The sequence below is a fragment of the Sus scrofa genome, chromosome 16 (assembly GCF_000003025.6).
Source record: "Sus scrofa isolate TJ Tabasco breed Duroc chromosome 16, Sscrofa11.1, whole genome shotgun sequence".
Lineage (NCBI taxonomy): Eukaryota > Metazoa > Chordata > Mammalia > Artiodactyla > Suidae > Sus > Sus scrofa.
In genome coordinates this window covers 66,619,404-66,643,844 of record NC_010458.4, presented here as the reverse complement: position 1 = coordinate 66,643,844, position 24,441 = coordinate 66,619,404, and the positions used below count along the sequence as shown (strand labels likewise).

The following is a 24,441-nucleotide window of genomic DNA, read 5'->3' as shown; positions in this document are numbered from 1 at the left end:
TTCATTCCAGTCAACACAATGCAGACCTTGTGAGGGAAGTGAAGAAACTATGGGCTTTTCCTACAAGAACTGAGCTTTCTTTTCAAAGGCTTCATGGTAACTACAGAATCATTCCTCTCCCCTCCCTTTGGACCTGCCCAAGAAATTAGAAATTTTTGACCTGCTAAGAAGGAGATCAAGAGCACGCAAATTTACCCATGGCTTGTATTTTTTAATACCTTTCTAGTTAATGATAGGTTCTTTTATCAATGATTATGAACTACTGTATATTCGTGACTTTGTATGGTTGTGAAAATAACGCATGCTCATTTCTCTTTTTTCGGAGCAAGAAAAGGAAACCATATATTACCTACCACTTCTTAAAAGCTGTAAAGACTCACAGGGCATGATGCAAAGGTCTCAGCCCTGTGTTTAGATTATGAACTTCAGTTATAAGTCAAGTTCTGTGTGACCTGGGGATTATTCTTGCTTAACCTTTCTGTAAATCTGATAATTACACAAATACAAAGTATAGACCATACCTCAAGTGCGAAATATCACGTTTAAGCACTCCCTTTCCCTTTCTGCCTACCCTTCATGAATTCCCCATCCAGGTAGACCTGGTCTAAGACCCCATATGGAGTAAATGTTTCTGTCCCCTGTTTGAATCAACAGTTACCTCCCCTACCGCTGCTTTCCACAAGCCCAGGTCTCCATGGTGGCTGGGGAGGGAGGCTTACATGCAGGGAGTAGCTTCAACCAGGGGCCCTTAAGACAGCTTTGTGATCCTGGTGCCTTCCATGCCCCCGTCATTACTCCAGAGAGTCACCCGCTCTGTCTAGACACCAGTGCTGTTCAGGAAGCGCTTCTCATCCTTTAACTTCAGTTACTTTACTACCTGTTGGGGTCTTACTCTTCACTAGGCACAGTGCTGTCATGTCTTGCATATATTATCGTACTAGTCACAGCAGCCTATGAATTGGGTACTATTCTTATCCTACTTTATAGATGAAGTGACTCAGACACAGGGAGGTTAAGTTACCCACCTGTGTCCACACTGCTAGTGAATAGAAGAGCCACGTTCTATGCCCAGCTCTAAAGTTAGGCTCATAAGCACCGTGGACAAGCAGACATGTTTGACATTCTCCTAACTTTGCCATTGTGTTGGAGCTGAGCTTATCAACATCAGCATCAGTGACCTACCACCCCTTTATATATATTATATACACACACACACACACATATATACACAAATATATATATACACACACACACATATATATATACACATAGATATACACGCGCACACACACACACACACGTGTTTAAAGATACAGGATGTGGAGTTCCCTTTGTGGCTCAGTGGTTAATGAACCCAACTAGGATCCATGAGGATGTGGGTTCAATTCCTGGCCTTGTTCAACGGGTGAAGGATCTGGCGTTGCTGTGAGCTGTGTTGTAAGTCACAGACACGGCTTGGATTCCATGTTGCTGTGGCTGTGGAGGCTGACGGAGATCTCTCTTGCACTGCAATATCTCTCTGCTTGTTGGCATTCTCAGAACCTCTTTTCATGCCTCCCTCCCCCTCTGTGAAGGTGACCCTAACCTGGGAACTTCCATATGCCACAGGTCCTAAAAAGCAAAATAATGATAATAAAAATGCATGATGCTAAATTCCTTATCCGGGCTATTTTAGTTACTCCTTCCAGTTCTGAAGGAGCTACTGTTATTAGCCCCATTTTCCGGTTGAGGAAACTCAGGCTGTGTGGTCTAGGACTCCTAGCTCAGAAACGTCAAAGCCAAATCTCAGCCCAGGGCTGTGTAGCTCTTGAGCCCAACACAACCCCAACAGCACAACACAAGGAAAAGCCCATGAAAGTGACCCAGAGTCAGGAGTCTGGGGTTGATTGGATTGTTTCTTTGTCACTGGCAGTGATTAGTTTAGAAGCAAAGTCTCCACAGAGTGTGTTCACATTGGGCTGTGCTTAGATCTTCAAAAACAAACCACTTTGACACTTTCCTGCCTGAGCAGGAGCTGTCTTTCTCTCCATGTTAGCAATGCCAGCCCCCGCTTTTCTTTCTGAAACATTCTAATCGTCTTTATCAGACTATTCTTCAGAGATGCTTTTTGCCTCCCTCGCTGGTCACACACCATTCTGTGAAAGGTCAAGATCCAGAGCACAAGGCCCTATTGATGGAAGGAGAGAAATATGCAGACAGTTCTGAGATCTGAGGAATGTGTGGGGGCCAGTCACAAAGCCTGAACTTGTATGCCTAGGTCTGGGTCAGGCTGCAGGGGGTGGCTCTTGGGCCATGGCAAGGCCACCACGCCTGGAAGAGTCCTGTTTGCAAATATGGCCAAAAGCCAGGCAAGTTTGGCTTCCAAAGTTTCTGTAGAAAAGAACAGGAATGGAACTGTTTTTATATGTTGCTTTCTGTGTTAGGAAAAACAAACTTCCCTAAGAAAACTGTAACTTAATCTTGTCTGTGGAGTTGTAATGCTGTAATAATGGAATCAGCTTGATCTCAGGGGGAAAAGACGGAGCTGCCTCCTTGCACTGTGGGATCTCTCTGCTTGTTGGCTTTCTCAGAACCTCTTCTCAGGCCTCCCTCCCCCTCTGTGAAGAGGATCCTAACTATGCCTGCCAGCACCTTGGTCTTTCCTGCATCGCAGCTGTTACACTTTTGGCTTAGACTACACATCCCACAGCAGTAGGACAGCAGGGAAAACCGCAGAGGTGCTCAAGTCTAGAATGCTTCATTCTCTCTCTTATGAGCCTGAGAAAGTCATATCCCACAACTAGCTTCAGTCTTCGCATCTATAAAATGGCCTTAATACCTGTTCACTGTGATTGTAGACTGGAACCAGTCCAGCAGGCATTATTGAGAGCCTATTGTGTGTCGCGTACTCTGCTAAACTGGTTAATGACTTTTTTACTTTCCTTTTTAGAGCCACACCGGTGGCATATGGAAGTTCCCAGGCTGGGGTCAAATTGGAACTGCACTGGAGCCTACACCTTAGCCACAGCAATGCCAGATCCTAGCTTCGTCTGTGGCCGACACCACAGCTCGTGGCAATGCCAGATCCTTAACCCACTGGTCAAGGCCAGGGGTTGAACCCGCATCCTCATGGATACTAGTCAGGTTTTCAACCCACTGAGCCACAGCAGGAACTCCCGGTTTCTGGCATTTAAATATAAAGATAAATCCATAGATATTTAAGTCATAACAGGTGTATTTATTTTATATTATTTGCTTTTCAGGGCCACACCCATGGCATATAGAAGTTCCCAGGCGAGGAGTCAATTTGGAACTACAGCTGCCAGCCTATGCCACAGCCACAGCCACAGCCATGTCTGTGACATACACCACAGCTCACGGCAACACCAGATCCCCGATCCACTGAGCAAGGCCAGGGATCAAACCTGCATCCTCATGGGTACATGTCAGATTCGTTTCCACTGAGCCATGATGGGAATTCCATAACAGGTGTATTTAAAGCAACAAGTGAAGTAGCATTTTCCCAAATGGGTCTGGCCATGTTGCCTATCAACATGTAGTTGAAGGAAAACAAAATTCTATGATTAAGTAGGTTTTGGAACTCCTGAGTACACAAAGCTAACCAAATTCTATTGATGTAGGACTCATCAGAGCTGATGATATACTTACAAGTATTGTGCAGCTAAAAGGTAGAGGGAAGTATGTTGAATTTCCTGAACTTTTTCCCCCACAAAAACTTTTTGGTACAAATTTTTATCTTATTTTTAAGAGTGGCTAAAAACCACTCACGCAACTTAACATTGGGGAAAAAAAATGAACAAATAATCAAAAAAATAGGCAGAAGACTAAGTAGACCTTTTTCCAAAGAAGACACACAGGTGATAAAGAGACACATGAAAAATTCTCAGCATTCGCAATGACTAGAGAAAAGCAAATCGAAGGCACAGTGAGGTATCACCTCACACCAATCAGAACAACCACCAAGAAAAAGTAAGTCAACAAATAATAAATGCTGGAGAAGGTGTGGAGAAAAAGGAACTTTTCTACACTGTTGGTTGGAATGTAAATTCATGAGCCACCATGAAAAATAGTATGGTGGTTCCTTAAAAAACTAAAAATAGGGAGTTCCCATCGTGGCGCAGTGGTTAACGAATCCGACTAGGAACCATGAGGTTGCAGGTTCGGTCCCTGCCCTTGCTCAGTGGGTTAACGATCCGGCGTTGCCGTGAGCTGTGGTGTAGGTTGCAGACGCGGCTCGGATCCCGTGTTGCTGTGGCTCTGGCGTAGGCCGGTGGCTACAGCTCCGATTCAACCCCTAGCCTGGGAACCTCCATATGCCGCGGGAGCGGCCCAAGAAATAGCAACAACAACAACAACAACAACAACAAAAGAAGAGACAAAAGACAAAAGACAAAAAAAAACAAAACAAAACAAAACAAAAAAAAAACTAAAAATAGAATTACCATATGATCCAACAACCCCACTCCTAGGTATATATCCAGAAAAAAAAGGTAAACTCCAGATACAGTCACCAATGTTTATAGCAGCACTATTTACATCCCAAGTGCCCATCAGTGGACAGTTGGCTTAAGAAGATCACACACACACATACACACACACACACGAATATTACTTAGCCATGAGAAAGAATGAAATAGTACCATTTGTAGCAATATAGATGGACCTAGAGAATATTACACGTGGTGAAGTAAATCAAAGACAAATATTCCACTTATATGTGGAATCTAAAAAATAATACAAATGAATCTATCTACAAAACAGAAACAGACTCACAGAGAAAGCAAACAAACTTACGGTTACCGAAGGGGAGAGGAAAGGAAAGATGGGGAAATTAGAAGTATGGCACTAACAGATACAGATCACTATATGTGAAATAGAAAAGCCACCATGATTTACTGTATAGCACTGGGAATTATATTCAATATCTCACAGTAACCTATAATAGAGTACAATCTGAAAATGTATATATATAACTGTATCAAGTAGCTGTATACCTGAAACTAACATAATATTATAAACCAACTATACTTCAATAAAAAAAAAAAAATGGAGAGTTGCCATTGTGGCTTAGAAGGTTAAGGACACAACGTAGTCTCCTTGAGGATGCAGGTTTGATCCCCAGCATCACTCAGTGGGTTAAGGATCCAGCATTAATGCTAGGTGTTTCATAACTTGCAGTTGTGACTCAGATCCAGTGTCACCATGGCTGGCATAGGCCACAGCTGCAGCTCAAATTCAGTCCCTGGCCTAGGAGCTTCCATATGCCACAGGTGCAGCCGTAAAAAAGAAAAATATAGTAATAAATTTTAAAAATGAAAAAGAAAGAATAGCTACTCACGTACTATGAAAAAGTTTTCTGTAGAACACTAGGAAATACTAGAAAGAAGGTTCAGGCAGTTACTAAATATGGCATCATGTTATACGCTGTGAAGATCAAATTGTCACCTGAGAAATGTGTAGAAAAAGCATTGGACATTGTCAGATGTCCCATCGCAGTCTGTTTCTGTTATCATACTCATTTTAGATTGTTGCTTGAATCTTAATGTTGCCTTTCCAAATTCAGCAAAGGCCCTAGACGACCTCTCCCCCTGCTGTTAGAATTCCTAGCACTGTGCTGGGCACAAAGAAAGGTAACCAATTGGGCTCTGACCTTGACTTCCCCAGCTAACCAGACATAAAACATCTGCCCCTACACATCCCCAGAGCAGTCTGTCAACAGCTACACTCCCTCAGAAATGAGTCTAGATTACAGGATGTCACATTGGGTTCTTTGGTTGGAGGGTGAAAGTCATCGTTCTTAGCCAAGTTATCCCATTAACCCTCAGATCTGACCTTATCCCCAAAGAACAAAATGGATCAGAATTTTATTTTCTCCTGTGGAATTAGGTACCTCTCAGTCACCTTGCCTAGCAAATCTAAATGAGTTCATAATGTTCTATCTCCTGCTGACTTGTTTTTTGTGTATGTAATTTGAACACTTGCCCTCCACTAGCCTTTGGATGGACACACACACACACACACACACACACATACACACACACACCCCAGAAGAACCATTGACTTTTCTCTTCCTGAGGAGTTGTGTTCAATTCTTTGTAACTCTCACGCTGTGAGAATTTGACTTGAAATGTTACCTTTAAGTTAACAATTGTATTATTATATGTCTGCCCTCTCTCAGGATCTTCAGTGATGATTTCTAGAGAAAGTAGAAAGCAAAATTTAAGCTGCCAGAAAGAATCAACATGAAAATGTAGAGATTTCTGTGTGAGTTTTGTCAGTGGAGATAGTTTAATTGTGAACATTTTTCTAAAGGAGCTTTTAGTATTCATTGTGGATGCACCATGGAACCTAAAAGATATGAGGAAGGGTTGAAAGAAATGCCACCTCTGCACCTCAATTTATCTGACTCTGAAGCAATTAATACTTAACATGTACCAAGCTGAATTCTTAGGTCCCCAACCAAACTCCCTGCTCAAATATTCTCTGTCTCCTCGACTGTTCTCTGTCTCAGGAAACACCCTGCTACCTAGAGACCAAATTGCCAAGAAACAAAAGAACCATCCTGGTCTTTTCCCCTTCCTCATTCCCAAGCCCAATCGCTTACCTGTTCTAAAAGACATGTATTTAACCCTTCTGCTGGTTTTCCCTATCCCATCTCTAGTCCTACCTGCAATCATTTCTCACCTGGATGGCATCAGTATTTCCCACCTGACTTCTCCCATAAAGTGACACATCTTTCTTGTCAGTCCTCACCAGGTAGCCAGAATGACGCAGTGTAGATGAAAATCAGATCAAATTACTCCCCTTCAGTGACTTCCCACCTTTGGAAAAAGCATCTTACTGTTTAAATGGCATCTAAGAATAAAGAGAGAAGATGGATCTAACAGATATTTATAAGTACCACAAACCATAGACACAGAAGGGTATAGTATTGATGCCAGAACAGACAGGCAGTAGAGCAGACTTGGAGGCTTTAACGCAGACTCATGTGTATCTGGGAAGTAGTAGAGGATGAGGGTGGCACCACAGATTGGCAGGGGATAATAACCATCTCTTGGTGTAGATAGTGTTTAGGAAAGTGGCTTCCATTTGACTTCCCACTTAAACCATATGCAGAAGTGGATTCTAAGGGCAGTGAAGACTTAGTGTGAGAAGTGAAACTCCATTGTGAGTAGACAAGAATATAAAAAGAGAACTAAGGTAGGAAAGGATTTCTTCATGAAACCTCAAGAAACTATCCTTAAGAAGACACAAGTTGGAGTTCCTGTTGTGGCTCCGTGGTAACCACACTGACTAGTATCCATGAGAATGCAGGTTGGATCCCTGGCCTTGCTCACAGGGTTGAGGATCCAGCATTGCCATGGGCTTAGATGTGGCTCAGGTCTGGTGTTGCTGTGGCAGTGATGTAGACCATCAGCTATAGCTCTGATCTGACCCCTAGCCTAGGAACTTTCATATGCTGTACATGCATCCCTAAAAAGTAAACAAACCAAAAACAAAGATACACTCACCAGAGGACAGTGTAGGCAGAGTTAGCATGGCAGACCTGGGAGATGTGTTTTCCCCTCTCCTTTGACCTTTCAGCTCTATCCACATTGACCTTTCTTTCTGACCCTTAAGCATACTAAGCTCCTTCCTGGCTCAGGGCCAGTACATGTCTGCTGTCACTGAAAAGTTCTCTCTCCTCTGCTTTCGCTAATTCCCATTCACCCCTAAGACCTTAACCAAAATGCCTCTCTTAGTAAGGCCGTCCCTGACTGCCCAGATTAGGGGAGTTTGCCCCCACATGCATGCTCATTACAATTTCCACTTCTATTCATTGTAGGCATTTCAATTGCAATTACATAATCATTTAAGGGACTCTTAATTCTGTGTCTCTCCTCCCTACGAGAGGTTGTAAGCTCCAGGAATGCAGAGGTCACCTACTCAATAGTTGGCCCAGGGCCTTATGTCTAGAAGATACCTCTAAAATGTTAATGGAATGAACAAATGCCTACCGAAAGAGGGCATATTCCATGGCTCATGCCAGATGGGTGCTGCAAACCGGGGGAGGATTCCAGGCACAGGTTAACCTTTACATGAGCAAGGATTAGGAGTGATGATGTGCATCCCTGCTTCTCCTTGTCATCCAGAGTGTTAACATCTCAGCTCTCATGTGTGTCATCTGCAATTCCTTGCCCTCCAGTAGGTAGTGAACAAGCACCTGTTGATTACAGCTCTATACTGCCTCCCCCAACCCCCCACTTTCCCATGTTTAGTCTAGCATATCAGCTGTGCTTTATGGCTTGTCTTTTGCAAACTATCTATGACAGTTGATGTCAACCTTCATTTAATGACTTCTTTTGTTGACAACTCTCACCCTCAGTTGACTCCTAATTTGATCTAACCATTCAGTTATTCAGCAAATATTTATTAAAAACCTAGTGGCTGCCAAGAATGTGCCAGGCACTAGGAAAGCTGGCAGTCCCCTTTCAGTTTTGACATGCTAACGTGACACCTGTAAAGAATTGTTGAACAGAGCAGCTCAGCTTACTTATCTAGAGACACCAAAATGCACCCAAATTTGAGCCCATTGTGGAAGGCATCAGAATAAGGATGCTGAGATGGGAATACTGGACCATTTCCCAGCTTAGTTGAAGTGCTTCATAGTGTAGCTTCATTATTCATGACGGGAAAACTTTTTTGAAATAATATCCTTCCTGCATCATTATAAAAAAAATACTCCAAAGTAAAATAGAAATAATCAAACAAGAGTATTGTTGATAAATACTTCTCATGCATTTAAAAGGAACATTTCAGAGACAACCAAAGATTCTATTTAAAATAATAATGATAATAACAGAGACATTGATGCTTGCCAAGGATAAACTTACAAACTACCTTTAGGGATGATTTTAATGACAAATCTAATTTTGTGGCAGTTTGGTTTTTCTAGTCCAGCCAAGAATTAGGGAGTTCCTGTTGTGATTCAATGGGTAAAGAAACTGATACAGTGTTAGTGAGGATGAGATTTGATCCCTAGCCTCAATGAATGGGTTAAGGATCCAGCATTGCTGTGAGCTGATGGTAGGTCACAAATGTGGCTTAGATCCAGTGTTGCCATAGTTGTGGCATAGGTCTCAGCTGCAGGTCAGATTCAACCCCTAGCCTGGGGACTTCCATATGCCACAGGTGTGGCTATAAAAAGAAAAAACAAAGGAGTAATATTCAGTGAGTTGTTCACTGCAGCCAATACATTGCAATTCCTCCCACAGTGAAGCTGGTGGCTTCTGATCACTGTTTTCTATGGGCTGCTCAGGGAGGAATACCAGTGTATAGCGAGTCCTGGTAGAGAACTGCTTTGAAAGGCCCATCAACTCTTGTTTATTTTAGTATTCCTAAAGATAAAATCCCATGGAAATGAATTCTTTCAGGGAGAATTTTCTGGTAATGTCACCCACCTCAGAGTAAAATCAGAATCAGCTATTTTCCAAAGAGCCTTCCTACTGTAGGTTTTGTCTGTTTTCTTGTTATAGAAGTATTTTGGTAGCTCCTGTGCTAGACCTTTGACATATACTGTCTTTCTTAATCCGTCTATTAATACCTTAGGTAGCCTTTAACTTCATTTCATTAATACAGAGAGTAAGGCTGAAAGAATATACATGACTTACCCAATACCACACAGTTAGTAAAACGTGGAGTTGTAATTCAAGCCCAAATCTGACTGTGAAACTCAGAGTATGAACCATCACTCCACAGGCCTGGCTCCCATTTGTTCTAAGTCATCCTTCAGTGGAAATGATACTGTTGTGAATAGTCCTGCCTTTTTGTTAGGAGGGTGTGGCAGAAGCCAGCCAAACTCTGCTCTGAGAGGATGCCTCATGGCTACAGCCATGCTGATCCCTTCCTTCTCCTAACATTTTTCCCTCTGAGCATTGAGAGCCTTCCTTGAATGTGGAAGTTGTTTATGGGCTGTCTTGGGATTTTCTTTCTTTATCTGCATTCCCACTCCTCCCCCGGAGTGCAAGGAAAATAGAGAACCAAGTAGGATTAGCCAGATAAGTAACTTCGGAACAGACTGTGTTGATACGGCTGCCATCAAAAGCAAATGTTAAAATCTGTGCCCTTCATACCAGGAGAGCATAGATCTCAATGGAAGTGATGTCACATTTTTTGTCATAGTTATTTTCCATGGATTCAGTCTCCCACTGGGCCAGAAACTTCTCTCAGACAAAGGTTGTATCTTTCTCATTCTTCAGGGCCGAGAACAGTATATAACATGTTCTAGACACTAAGTATGTATAAAATGCGTAAGAGAGGCTCTTGGGTCCAGGACCGGACACTAGTTGCTCTTGACTCACAAACAGGTTTAACCTGCTTTCCATTTAAGAGTACAGGAGTAAGAAGTGGCTGTAGAGGTAGACAGACTGAGAGCAGTGAGACATGATAAGCCTCTGCTGTGTTCAGAAACCTCACTCAAGAAGACAGTAAATGGAGAACAAAACCACATGGCCGAACCTTATTACATTGTTGGTGGGATTGTAAATTGGTGCAACCACTGTGGAAAACAGTATGGAGAAGCCTCAGAAAACTGAAAATATAACTACCATTTGATCCAGCAATCCCACTCCTGGGCATCTATCCAGAGAAAACCACAACTCACAAAGACACATGTACCCCAATGTTCATTGCAGCACTATTTACAATAGCCAAAACATGGAAACAACCTAAATGTCCATCGACAGAGCAGTGGATAAGGAAGAGGTGGTACATATACACAATGGACTATTACTCAGCCATTAAAAAGAACGAAATACCGGCATTCTTAGCAACATGGATGGACCTAGGAATTATCATGCTAAGTGAAGTCAGCCATACAATGAGACACCAACATCCAATGCTTTCACTGACATGTGGAATCTGAAAAAAGGACAGACTGAACATCTTTGCAGAACAGATGCTGACTCACAGACATTGAAAAACTTATGGTCTCCAGAGGATACGGTTTGGGGGGTGGGAAATGTGCTTGGTCTGTGGGATGGAAATCCTATGAAATTAGATTGCTATGATCATTACACAACTACAGATGTGATAAATTCATTTGAGTAATAAAAAGAAAAAAAAAACATGGCCGTAGAGAAAGGAAGTAAAAGTGATAGAAAGGGGGTTGCTAAGAAGAGGCTGATCTAGAAGAGGTGGAATCTACAAACCTGTGGTAAAAGAAGGAAAATAAATAGAGTGAGAAGATCTGTGATACAAAGCCCTGTAGGATTAAGAGCCACTGTGCAGAATGAGTAAGACACAAGGGTCACTTACCCACAAGGCACTTAAGGCACAGTGCCAACAATATTCATGATGCTCTCTGGAGTGGGGCTGATAAAAAGGACTGGTTGGAAAATATGCATAAAGACCAGTTAAACTCAGTATCTATCCCTAGATCCCTTTCCCACTTGATCCAGCTAGGAAGTACTTCTTCTCAGTGGAGCAGAAGATAGGAAGATGGTTGTCTAGAGATCTGTTTAACCAGAAAAATTCTGGGCTCTGGACATTAGACACAGATGAAATCTGAAACGAACACTGAAAACTTTCAAGTTTAATTGAAAGTCTGTCTGCTGAACAGGAAAATGCCCATCCCTCTCCCCCTCCAACACTCAGAACTGATTTCTAAGGTAACACCCATCACCTGCCTGACAGGAGTTTAGAGAATTCCTCTTTGATGACACTAGCCCACGAATACTGACTCGCCTCAGATTCTGACATTTGGAGGTTCTCCACTGAATTAGCCAGATCCCCACTACTGTACCCTATGGAAAGTGTCACCCTTACAGAAACAGAGAGCTTCCAAAGAGCATTTTTATTCCCACCTAAGAGAAGATAGTGTGTCAGTCAAAGAAAGGATGATTAAAAAGGAAGGTTCAAATTATTTTTAAAAAATCTGCTGAAAATTAAAAGTGTGGTTGTAAATATTTAAAAAAAATTCACTGGGGAAGACAGCATTAAGATGGCTGAATAAAAGGACTGGAGCTCATGTTTTCTCATAAAAACAACAGAATTACAACCAAATGCCAAACAACCCTCAGCAAATGGACTGGAAACTTTCAGAAGACAAAGAGGAGGCCATATCAAGATGGTAGGAGGGGTGATTACTTGATATATGCAAAACCATACCTGACAGGTGATAAGCTCACAGACTGGATGGTAACTCTATCACAGACACTCACCTACAGGAGTGGGAGTTCTGAGCCACATGTCAGGTCCCCACGCCTGGGGTCTGGCACCAGGAGAAAGAGGCCCCGGAGCATCTGGCATTGAAGGACAGTGGGACTTGTGCACAGGAGCTCCACAGGACTAGGAGAAACAGAGATCCCATTCTTGAAAGGCGATCATGGGCTTTCATGTGTAGTGGTCCCAGGGCAAAGCAGAGGCTCCACAGAAATCTGGTTCAGACTTGACTGCAGTTCTCAGAGGATCTCCTAGGAAAACAGGGGGTGACTGTGGCTCATTGTCAGGGAAAGACATTGGAGGCAAAGCTCTTGGGAATATTCATCAGCATGCCTTTCTCTGGAGGTGGACATTTTGGGAAAATCTGGCCCCACCCATCAGCACTGAGAGCCCCATGTCAAACAATAATCCAGGTGAGATCACAGCCCCACTCATCAGTAATCAGGCTGACTAAAGACCCCCCCCCCCAGGGAAACTTCTGCTTCTAATCTCACCCAGAGACAAAGACCCACCTACTAGTGGGAAGGCACTAGTCCCTCCCATCAGGAAGCCTACAGCAAGTCCTCATACCAACTTTAGCCACAAGGGGGGCAGACATCAGAAGTAAGAGGCTACAACTCTATTGTCTACAAAAAGGAGACTACACCAAAAACCTATAAAAATGAAAAGGCTGAGAGCTCTAATTCAGATAAGGGAAAAAGAAAAAAACTCCAGAAAAACAACTAAGTGATCTGGAGATTATGAGCCTCCAGGAAAAAGACTTTAGACTGATGATGCTAAAGATGATGCAAGACATTGGAAATAAACTGGAGGCAAAGAAGGATAATTTATAGGAAACACTGAGCAAAGAGATACAAGATATAAAACTTAAGCAGAGATGCAAAATAACTGAAAAAAAATCATTAGAAGCAACCAATGACAGAATACAGGAGTCAGAAGAACAAATCAGCGAGGTGGAGGACAGACTAGTGGAAATCACTGATGAGGAACAGAAGAGAGAAAAAAGATTGAAAAGAAATGAAGAGAGTCTCAGAGAACTCTGGGACAAAGTTAAACCAACAGCATCTGTATTATAGGAGTGCAGAAGAAGAGAGAGAGAAAGGGACAGAAAAAAATATTTGAGGAGATAATAGGCACAGACTTACCAACATGGGAAAGGAACCACTCACTCAAATCCAGGAAGCTCAATGAGTACCATATAAAATACACCCAAGGAGGAACACCCCAAGGCACATATTAATCAAACTAACCAAAATTAAAGACAAAGAGAAAATATTGAAATCAGCTAGGGAAAGTAAACAACATACAAGGGAACCCTGGTAAAGATTATCAGCAGATTTTTCAGCAGAAACTCTGCAGGCCAGAAGGGAGTGGAATGATATATTTAATGTGATGAAAGGAAAAAATCTCCAACCAAGATTACTTTACCCAGCAAGGATCTCATTCAGATTTGAAGGAGAAATCAAAAGCTTCACAAATAAGCAAATTGAAGAGAATTCAGCAACACTAAACCAGCTTTACAGCAAATACTAAAGAAACTTCTCTAGCAAAAAAGAAAAGACCACAACTAGAAACAAAAATACCACAAATGACAAGGCTTACCAGTAAAGGCATATATACAGTAAAGGTAGATAATCATCCTTGCACAAATACGCTACCAAAATCAGAAATCATGAGAAAAGGAGGGGACAAATGCAGGATGCTAATGATGCACTTGGAATTGAGACCAACAACTTAAAACAGTCTCATATATATATATAGACTCCTATATCAAAACTTCAGGGTAACTGCTAATCAAAAATCTATAATTGATACACACACAAATAAGAAAAATCAACTCAAATTCAACACTAAAATATTTATCAAACCAAAAGAGAGAACAAGAGAAGAAAGGAAAAAGAACAACAAAAAGAAATCCAAAACAGTTAATAAAAAATGGCAATAAGAACATACATATTAATAATTACCTTAAATGTAAGTGGACTAAATGCCCCAGCCAAATGACACAGACTGGTGGAATGGATATGAAAACAAGATCCAGGAGTTCCCATCATGGCTCAGTGGTTAACGAAACTGACTAGCATCCATGAGGATACAGGTTCTATCCCTGGCTTCGCTCAGAGGATTATGTATCCAGTGTTGCCGTGAGTTGAGGTGTAGGTCTCAGACATGGCTCAGATCCTGTGTTTCTGTAGCTGTGGCATAGGCCTGCATCTACAGGTTTGATTTGAACCCTAGCCTGAGAAACTCCATATGCCAGGGGTGAGGCCCTAAAACAAAAAAAAGCAAAAAAAAAAAAAACTTCCAAAAAACAACAACAAAAAACAAGATCTATATATTTGCTGTCTGCGAGAGACCCACTTTACTTCTAGGGACACATACAAATTGAAAGTAATGAGAAGATGGAAGAAAATATTCCATGCAAACAGGAATCAAAAGAAAGCTGGAGTAGCAATGCTCATTATCAGACAAAATAGACCTTAAAATAAAGAATATTATAAGAGACAAAGAAGGACATTACATAATGATCAAAGGACCAATACAAGAAGATATAACAATTTTAAATGTATATGCACCCAACCTAGGATCACCTAAATATATAAGGCAACTGCTAACAAGCTTAAAAAGAGAAATTGACAATAACAGAATAATAGCAAGGGACTTTAACACTCCACTTACAGCAATGGACAGATCATCCAGACAAAAAATCAACAAGGAAAGTCTGGCCCTAAATGAAACATTAGACCAGATGGACTTAATAGATATTTATAGGACATTCCAACCAAAAGCAGCAGAATACATATTCTTCTCAAGTGCACACAGAACATGCTCTAGGATTGATCACATTTTAGGCCACAAATTGAGCCTTGGTAACATTAAGAAAAGTGAAATCATATCAGGCATCTTTTCTGACCACAATGCTATATGACTAAAAGTAAACTACAAGGAAAAAACTGCAAAAACCACAAACACGTGGAGACTAAACAACATGCTATTAACAACCTGTGGATCACTGAAGAAATCAGAGGTATTGAAAAATACCTAGAAGCAAATGACAACAAAGACATGACACTCCAAAACCTATGGGATGCAGCAAAAGCAGTTCTAAGAGGCAAGTTTATACCAATACAAGCCTACCTCAGGAAACAAGAAAGAGCTCAAATAAACAAGCTAACTTTACACCTAAAGCAGCTAGAGAGAGAAGAACAGACAAGACCTAAATTTAGCAGAAGGAAAGAAATCATAAAGATCAGCAGAAATCAATGAAATAGAAACAAAGAAAACCATAGAAAAGATCAATGAAACAAAAATCTGGTCCTTTGAAAAGATCAACAAAATTGATAAACCCTTAGCCAGACTTATCAAGACAAAGAGAGAGGACTCAAATCAATAAAATTAAAAATGAAAAAGAAGAAGTTACAATGGACCTCACAGAAATATAAAGGATCATAAAAGACTACATCCAACTACATGCCAATATGATGGACAACCTAGAAGAAATGGACACATTCTTAGAAAAGTACACTCTTCCAAGACTAAACCAAGAAGAAATAGAAAAGATGAAGAGACCAATCACGAGTACTGAAATTGAAACTGTGATTAAAAACCTTCCAACAAACAAAAGTCCAGGACCAGATGGCTTCACAGGCAAATTCTATCAAACATTTAGAAAAGAGCTAACACCTCTCCTTCTGAAACTATTCCAAAAAATTGCAGTGGAAAGAACACTCTCGAACTCATTCTATAAGGCCATCATCACCCTGATACCAAAACCAGACAAAGATAACACAAAAAAAGAAAACTACAGGCCAATTTCACTGATTAACATAGATGCAAAAATCCTCAACAAAATACTAGCAAACCGCATCCAACAATACATTAATAGTATTTTACATCATGATCAAGTGGGATTTATCCAAGGGATGCAAGGATTCTTCAATATCCACAAATCCGTCAGTGTGATACACCACATTAACAAACTGATTAATAAAAACCATATGATCCTCTCAATAGATGCAGAAAAATCCTTTGACAAAATCCAACGCCCATTTCTGATAAAAACCCTTCAGAAAGTGGGCATAGAGGGAAACTACCTCAACATAATAAAGGCCATATGTGACAAATCCAATCTAACATGATTCTCAATGGTGAAAAGCTGAAAAAATTCCCACTGAGATCAGGAACAAGACAAGGATTTCTGCTCTCGCCACTACTATTCAACATAGCTTTGGAAGTCCTAGCCATGGAAATCAGAGAAGAAAAAGAAATAAAAGGAATCCAAATTGGAAAGGAAGAAGTTAAACTGTCACTATTTGCAGATGACATGATACTATACCTAGAAAAATCTTAGACACTACTGGAAAACTGTTAGAGCTCATCAGTGAATTTGGCAAAGTTGCAGGATACAAAATTAATATGCATAAATTGACTGTATTTCTATATACTAACAATGAAAAATCGGAAATAGAGATAAGAGGAACAATCCCATTTACCATCACATCAAAAAGAATAGAATACTTAGGAATAAACCTACATAAAGAGACAAAAGACCTGTACTCTAAAAACTATTTGACACTGATGAAAGAAATCAAAGATAGAGTTCCCATAGTTGTGCAGTGGTTAATGAATCTGACTAGGAACCATGAGGTTGTGGGTTCGATCCCTTGCCTTGCTCAGTGCGTTAAGGATCCGGCGTTGCCATGAGCTGTGGTGTAGGTCACAGACTCGGCTTGGATACCACATTGCTGTGGCTCTGGCTTAGGCTGGTGGCTACAGCTCCGATTCAACCCCTAGCCTGGGAACCTCCACATGCTGCAGGGAGTGGCCCTAGAAAAGGCAAAAAGACAGAAAAGAAAGCAAAAAAAAAAAAGCGTAAGTGTATATTTAAAAAAAAAATCAAAGATGACACAAAAAGATGGAAAGACATACTGTGCTCTTGGATTGGAAGAATCAATATTGTCAAAAGGAATATACTACCCAAGGCAATCTACAGAGTCAATGCAACCCCTATCAAAGTACCAAGGACATTTTTCACAGAATTATAACAATATATTTTAAAGTTTGTTTGAAAGCACAAAAGACCCAGAAGAGCCAAAGACATCCTGAGAAAGAAAAATGGAGCTGGAAGAATTAGGCTTCCTGACTTCAGACTACATTACAAAGCTACAGTCATAAAAACCATATGGTACTGGCACAAAGACAGAACCATAGATCAGTGGAACAGAATAGAAAGCCCAGAATTAAACCCACACCTACAGTCAATTAATCTATGACAAAGGAGGCAAGAATATACAATGGAGAAAAGACAGCTTGTTCAATAAGTTGTGCTGGGAAAATTAGACAGCCACATGTAAAAGAGTGAAATTAGAACACTTCCTAACACCATACACAAAAATAAACTCAAAATGGATTAAAGACCTAAATATAAGAACAGATACTATAAAATTCTTAGCGGAAAACTTAGGCCAAACACTCTCTGACATAAATCACAGCAACATCTTCTCAGATCCACCTCCTAGAGTAATGACTATAAAAACAAAAATAAACAAATGGGGCTTAATTAAACTTAAAAGTTTCTTCACAGCAAAGGAAACCCTAAACGAAACAAAAAAACAACCCACAGAATGGGAGAAAATATTTGCAAATCAATCGACTGACAAGGGATTAATCTCCAAAATTTATAAACACTCCTACTGCTCAATATCAAAAAAACAAACAACCCTATCAAAAAAAGGGGAGAATATATAAACAAAATTCTCCAAAGAAGACACACAGATGGCCCCAAAACACATGAAAAGATGTTCAACATCACTCATTATTAGAGAAATCCAAATCAAAACTAATATTAGATATTCACCTTACACTGGCCAGAATGGCCATCAACAAAAAGTCTACTAACAGTAAATGCTGGAGAGGATGTGGAGAAAAGGGAACCCTCTTACACTGTTGGTGGGAATGTAAATTCGTACAACCACTGTGGAAAACAGTATGGAGATTCCTCAGAAAACTGAAAATATAACCACCATTTGATCCAGCAATCCCACTCCTGGGCATCTATCCAGAGAAAACCATGACTTGAAAAGATACATGTACACCAGTGTTCATGGCAGCATTATATGCAGTGGCCAAGACATGGAAACAACCTAAATGTCCATCAACAGAGGAGTGGATCAAGAAGAGGTGGTACATATACACAATGGAATATTCCTCAGCCATTAAAAGGAATGAAATACCAGCTTTTTTAGCAACATGGATGGACCTAGAAATTATCATGCTAAGTGAAGTCAGCCATACGATGAGACTCCAACATCAAATGCTATCACTTACATATGGAATCTAAAAAAGGACGCAATGAACTTATTTGCAGAACTTTTACTGACTCACTTTGGAAACATGGTTTCCAAAGGAGACAGGTTGGGGGTGGGGGATGGGCTGGGGGTTTGGGATGGAAATGCTATAAAATCAGGTTGTGATGATAGCTGTACAACTATAAATGTAATAAAATTCATTGAGTAATTTTAAAAAATTCAACAGGGAGTTCCCATCATGGCTTAGCAGTCAGTGAACCTGACTAGTATCCATGAGGATGAAGGTTCAGTCCCTAGCTTCACTCAGTGGGTTAAGGATCTGGCATTGCCATGGGTGTGGTGTAGATTACAGTTGGGGTGTAGGCTGGCTACAGCTCCAATTCGACCCCTAGCCTGGAAACTTCCATATGCCATGGGTGTGGACCAAAAAAAAAAAAAAAGAGAAAGAGATTGGACCTTAAAGCTGAAGTTTTGGAGTTCCCATCGTAGTGCAGCAGAAACAAATCTGACTAGGAACCATGAAGTTGCAGGTTCGATCCCTGGCCTCACTCAGTGGGTTAAGGATTCAGCATTGCCATGAGCTGTGGTGTAGATCACAGACAGGGCTCATATCTGGCATTGCTGTGGCCGTAGTGTAGGCCACAAGCTGTAGCTTCGATTAGCCCCTGGTCTGGGAACCTCCATAGGTGCAGCCCTAAAAAATAAAGCCAAAAAAAAAAAAAAAAAGAAAAAGAAAGATTTCAACGTTAGGAGGAAAAAAAAATCAAAACTAGAAAATAAAGCATTTTTTTCAGTAAAGCCTTTATTCACTCTAGGAAGAGAAAAAAATGTATAAGAAAGAAGATATAATGTCATTAATACTACTTTGCTCAACTGTGGACAATATACATATAACCATAAAAATGTAGATCGTGAATACTGATTTGATCAAATTTGTATGGAAGAGTACATACCACTGCAGGAATTCAGTGGATAAGGTCTGAAGTTATCAGTCAAGAGATAGCATAGAGGAGTTCGCGTTGTTCCGCAGTGTGGTTAACAAATCCGACTAGGAACCATGAGGTTGCGGGTTCGGTCCCTGCCCTTGCTCAGTGGGTTAAGGATCAGGTGTTGCCATGAGCTGTGGTGTAGGTTGAAGACGCAGCTTGGATCTGGCATTGCTGTGGCTATGGTGTAGGTCGGCGGCTACAGCTCCGATTCCACCCCTAGCCTGGGAACCTCCATATGCTGCAGGAGCAGCCCTAGAAAAAAAGGCAAAAAGACAAAAAAAAAAAAAGAGAGAGAGATAGCATAGAAACATTGGGGGGGGGGGGCACAGGGAGGGAAGTACCTGAAGGAGAATCCCGGCAGGTTGAAAGCTCTTGAGTGGTCTGAACCAATGCTTTTCAGTATAAGATTTGTGATATTGGACATTTATATGTACTGTCTTCATATAAAGATAAATAATACATTTTTTAGAAATCAAGGAGTTCCCATTGTGGCTCAGCAGTTACGAACACGACTAGTATACATAAGGATGCAAGTTGGTTCCCTGACCTCACTCAGTGGGTTGAGGATCCGGTGTTACCCCAAGCTGCGACATAGGTCGCAAATGCATCTCGGGTCCCAAGTTGCTGTGTCCATGGCGTAGGCTGGCAGCTGCAGCTCTGATTTGACCCCTAGCCTGGGAACCTCCAAATGCTGCAGGTGCGGCCCTAAAAAGCAGAAGATAAATAAATATTAAAATTAAAAAGTGAAAAAATGACATGCACATTGTAAATATCAGAATGACAAAGTCGCTTAGTGTTCAAATAGCCACATGCACACAGTAGCTGCTGGAAAGTGTTGTGGGACCAGTAGTGTTCATTGCAGTGGTCTTGAGTCATCAAGAAAAGTTGGATTCTGTTCTGCGTGTTCTCCTCTAGAGAAACAGATGTAATGGGGGTTTTTCTCTGTCCAAATGCTGCATGCTTTAGCTATTTGGGAAGAGCACTGATGGGGACAGTCCTGCTCTCCAGGTGTGGGAGAAATGATGCACACCCCTCCTTCATGCCCCATGCAGCAGCCTAAGCCCATGCACGGGCTGACTGGCCACAGAACTGACTTGCCCCTGTTTGGCCCAGAGCTCTCATCAACATCAGCAGTCCAGGGTCTGCCAAATTCCTTTCTGCCAGGCAGAGCTGAGCCTCCTTGAGGTTCCCCTTAAACCTTTCATCCTTGGATGGCTGTCTGGAGGTCAGGAACGGAAAATCACTACCCCAGAGCAGACTGTCTTGCAGCAGAAATTAACCCTCTCCAGGCCTAGAGGCTGAAGGAACGAGTGGGAGGAAGACAGGAAAGAGAAGCTGCTGAGAGGGCAGAATTTAGCTTGTTTCCCCTACTTGTTCTCATACTGCAGAGTTGGGCAGGGATGGTTTACTTGGCTCTTCTTTCCTGGTTTAACCTCAGTAAGCTGAGCCAGGGAGCCAAGTAAAGTGGCCCTGACCCAGCTGCCATGGGAGGCACTTCAGAGTTTCTCTACCACTTCGTGCTGTTTCACTGGTGATCTTTCTGTTAGCAGCTATATGGGAGGATTATGGCAAGGTAGCCCAGACTCTGTTTCCCAGTGTCTTAGCATAATAGATCAATTAATGCGAAATTATGATATTTTGACATGGCAAGAAAAAGGAATGACTGGATTTATTTTATCTCCTACTATTAACCTGATCAAAGCTGTTAGAAGATTCTTTTTACTCGGAGAATTATGTGACTATTAAGAGCAGGCTGATAGCATTTGAAGACACTGGGATTTGCAAGATAATAGTGAACCTGCCACATATAGGGAGATCCTTCACAATCTGAAAACAGAATATTGGATGGAGAAGATACCCATGACCTAGTTAACAGATGGGTTGTGAGGATTAGGACACGTGAAGAAAGGTCATCTTTTCCCCCTTCCCTCCCTTCCTCCTCACCTCCCCACCTCCTTTCTGACCTACTCCCTCCTGCTTCTGTCACTGACCTGCCCTGTCCTGCCCCTCCCCAACCCTACCAGGGAACAGAGGACTTACTGTGTGCCTGACATTGAGCCAGAAGGTTAATTACACACCGAATTTTACCACTTTAATGAAAGGCTGTACTTGCAAGGATCATTTCTATAGTTTGTGATCATTAGAATTTAATAGTGGTATAGGCAACATCACCCATATCAAGAAGTGAGGCTTAGGACACTTAAGGAACTTGCTCAGTCACCTAACTAGAAGATGGTAGAGAACAGATTTTGTTTCAAGGCTTCTACTGTGAGCATAGCTCCTGCAGAGGGCTAGGCGAGCTTAGCTCTGAGTTGCTGCTGACTTTCATGTTGTAAAGGATGAACCACTTCAAGTTCTCGCTGTGGTGCAGTGGGTTAAGAATCCTATTGCAGCAGCTCAGGTCACTGAGAAGTCGAAGGTTCAATCCTTGGCCCAGGAATTTCAATATGTGGTAGATGCAGCCACAAGAAAAATAAAAATTAAAAAAAAAAAAAAAAGGAATGAACCACAGAACAGTTAAGTGATTTGTCAGTGTCACACCTGGTCAGGGGCCATGGATTTTGTCCTGTTCTCTGAGTCTTGTTAACCCCTCTCCCTGCAGTGCCAGGTTGCCAAATATAGGGAGAACTAGTATACTAACTTCTAGAAACATATGTCCTCCTGTGTAGGCTCCTGGTTCTGAATTCTCACAGTATTTGAGTTGTTTTTAACTTTTAAGTAGAACAGTTTAGCACAACTGGAAGCAATGTCAAAGAAACTATTTTAGGTTTGTATTTGTGTCATAATGGACAGAAGAAAAAAAAACTGTTAATGGTTTTTTTGATGTATTTCTTCTTCCCTGACCCAATTAAAAACAACAACAACAAACACCCTTTTTTCAACAAGCAAATTTTTCTTTCTTTTTTTTTTTTTTTCCTCTCTTTTTATGGCTGCACCTGTGGCATATGGAAGTTTCAGGGCTAAGGGTTGAATTGGAACTGCAGCTGCAGGTTTTCACCACAGCCAAGGCAACACTGGATCTGAGCCTCATTTGCAACTTACACCACAGCCTGCTTGCAGCAATGCTGGATCCTTAACCCACTGAGTGAGGCCAGGGATAGAACCTCCATCCTCGCAGACACTATGTCAGGTCCTTAACCCACTGAGCCACAATGGGAACTTCATTTTCATTTCAAGTCCTTGTGGGGGTCACAGTGAATCAGTGGTTGCCCCAGTATGGCAGTTCTCTCTCTCGTCAACACTAGGACAAGAGGTCCAGCCCAAGATTAACTGGTTTCTCAGGGTTTGAGTGGGTCGTGGGGATTGGGTATCCTTTGGGTGAGAGGGGCCATGGCTGCAGTCCACCAGTGTGTGGAAGATGCCTTGGTGGCCGGGCTCTCCCCTCCTCCACTTGTGAAAACCACCTCTGGCCTTGGCACTGGCTGCCCCTATCAGCACACCGCTGCCACTCTGCCATCTACAGGCACTGGGCTGAGCCCATGAATCACTAGTTATAGAAGGAAAGAGACAGACATGAGACAATCAGCCCACAGCCTCCCAATCTCCATGACCTCCTCTTTTTTTTATGTCATCTTGGGAAAATCATATCTACATTCTTTTCCAGACTCGACTCAAGCATGACCATCCCCTTTGCTTCTCACTCTGCAGCCCAAAGCCATGAATAGTCTCACCTTCAGGAAAATTCCCATGCACGTTGTTGGCTGCTTCCTAGTCACCCTCACTGTCCTCTGGCTAGTATTGTAGGAGCCTGTGCCATGTCATTGTCCCCACTGGAACTTAAGACTTTGAAGGTAAAGAGCGTCTTAGCAATCTTTACTTTCCTCACGACTTACAGGACAGTGGTTTTTCTGTGACTCAGTCCAGAGCAGTTATACTGAATTTTCAAGCAGTTATCTGCCTTGTGATAGCAAAGGTTTTGAAAGATGAAAATAACTACCCATATTCTTTTTTCTAATAACAACTACCTGATTACTGACATATTCTGACAAAGATTGGTGCTTTAATTTACTCCAAGAAAGGAAAAACATCTAAGCCAAGAGGTTGGCCAACTCTGGCCTGTGGGCTACATCTGGCCCTCTCCCTGTTATCATCTGACCAGTGAACTAAGAATCATTTTTACAGGAGTCCCTGTTGTGGCTCAGAGGATTAAGACCCAAACTAGTGTCTGTGAGGGTGTGTTTTAGATCCCTGGCCTCCCTCAGTGGGTTCAGGATCTGGCATTGCTGCAAGCTGTGGTGTAGGTCAGACAGATGTGCCTTGCATCTGGCATTGCTGTGGCTGTGGCGTAGGCCAACAGCTGAAGCTCTCATTCGACCCCTAGCCCAGGAACTTCCATATGTCATGGGTATGACCATAAAAGGAAAAAAAAGTAATCATTTTTGCATTTTTTAAATGATTACGGAAAAACAGAAGAATAATATTTTACAACAGAGGAATATATTAAGTTTAAAATTATATTATATGAAATTCAAATGTCACTGTCCATGAAGAAATTTTTATTGAAATACAGACATACCCATTTGTCTCTGTACCATCTTTGGCTGGTTTGTACTAAAACAGATTCGAAGAGTTACCAGAGACAATACATCCCACAAAACCTAAAATATTTATTATCTGCCCGTTTATAGAAAAAGTGTGCCAGCCTCTCTTCTGAGTCATTCTCTGAAATGCCTGCCATCCTGTGGCAGAAGGATTAGGTGCATTTTTTGATAAAAGGGAGATTGGTCGAAGGCACAGGATTGCTGGAGAAGAAGAAATCTGGAGAAAAAAGAAGAAGGGGGACTCAGGGGCCTCTTTGGAGATGCCAGATCTCCTGGGTTTGTATCCAAGAATGCAAACCTCTCTACAAAATAGATTTCCATCTTCCCAAGGCACACCTGCATTCTCACAGCCGGTGGACATGCCAGAGGGCTAACACAGGGTGTTCTACCCAAGCATTTTGC

The 24,441-nt window shown here is 41.7% G+C and overlaps 1 protein-coding gene across 3 annotated transcripts in view; it reads left to right on the top strand.

The window, feature by feature from the left end:
- SGCD (sarcoglycan delta) overlaps positions 1 to 24,441 on the top strand; it is a 1,033,728-nt gene that overhangs the window by 837,865 nt on the left and 171,422 nt on the right. The gene's annotated exons all lie outside the window — the stretch shown is intronic.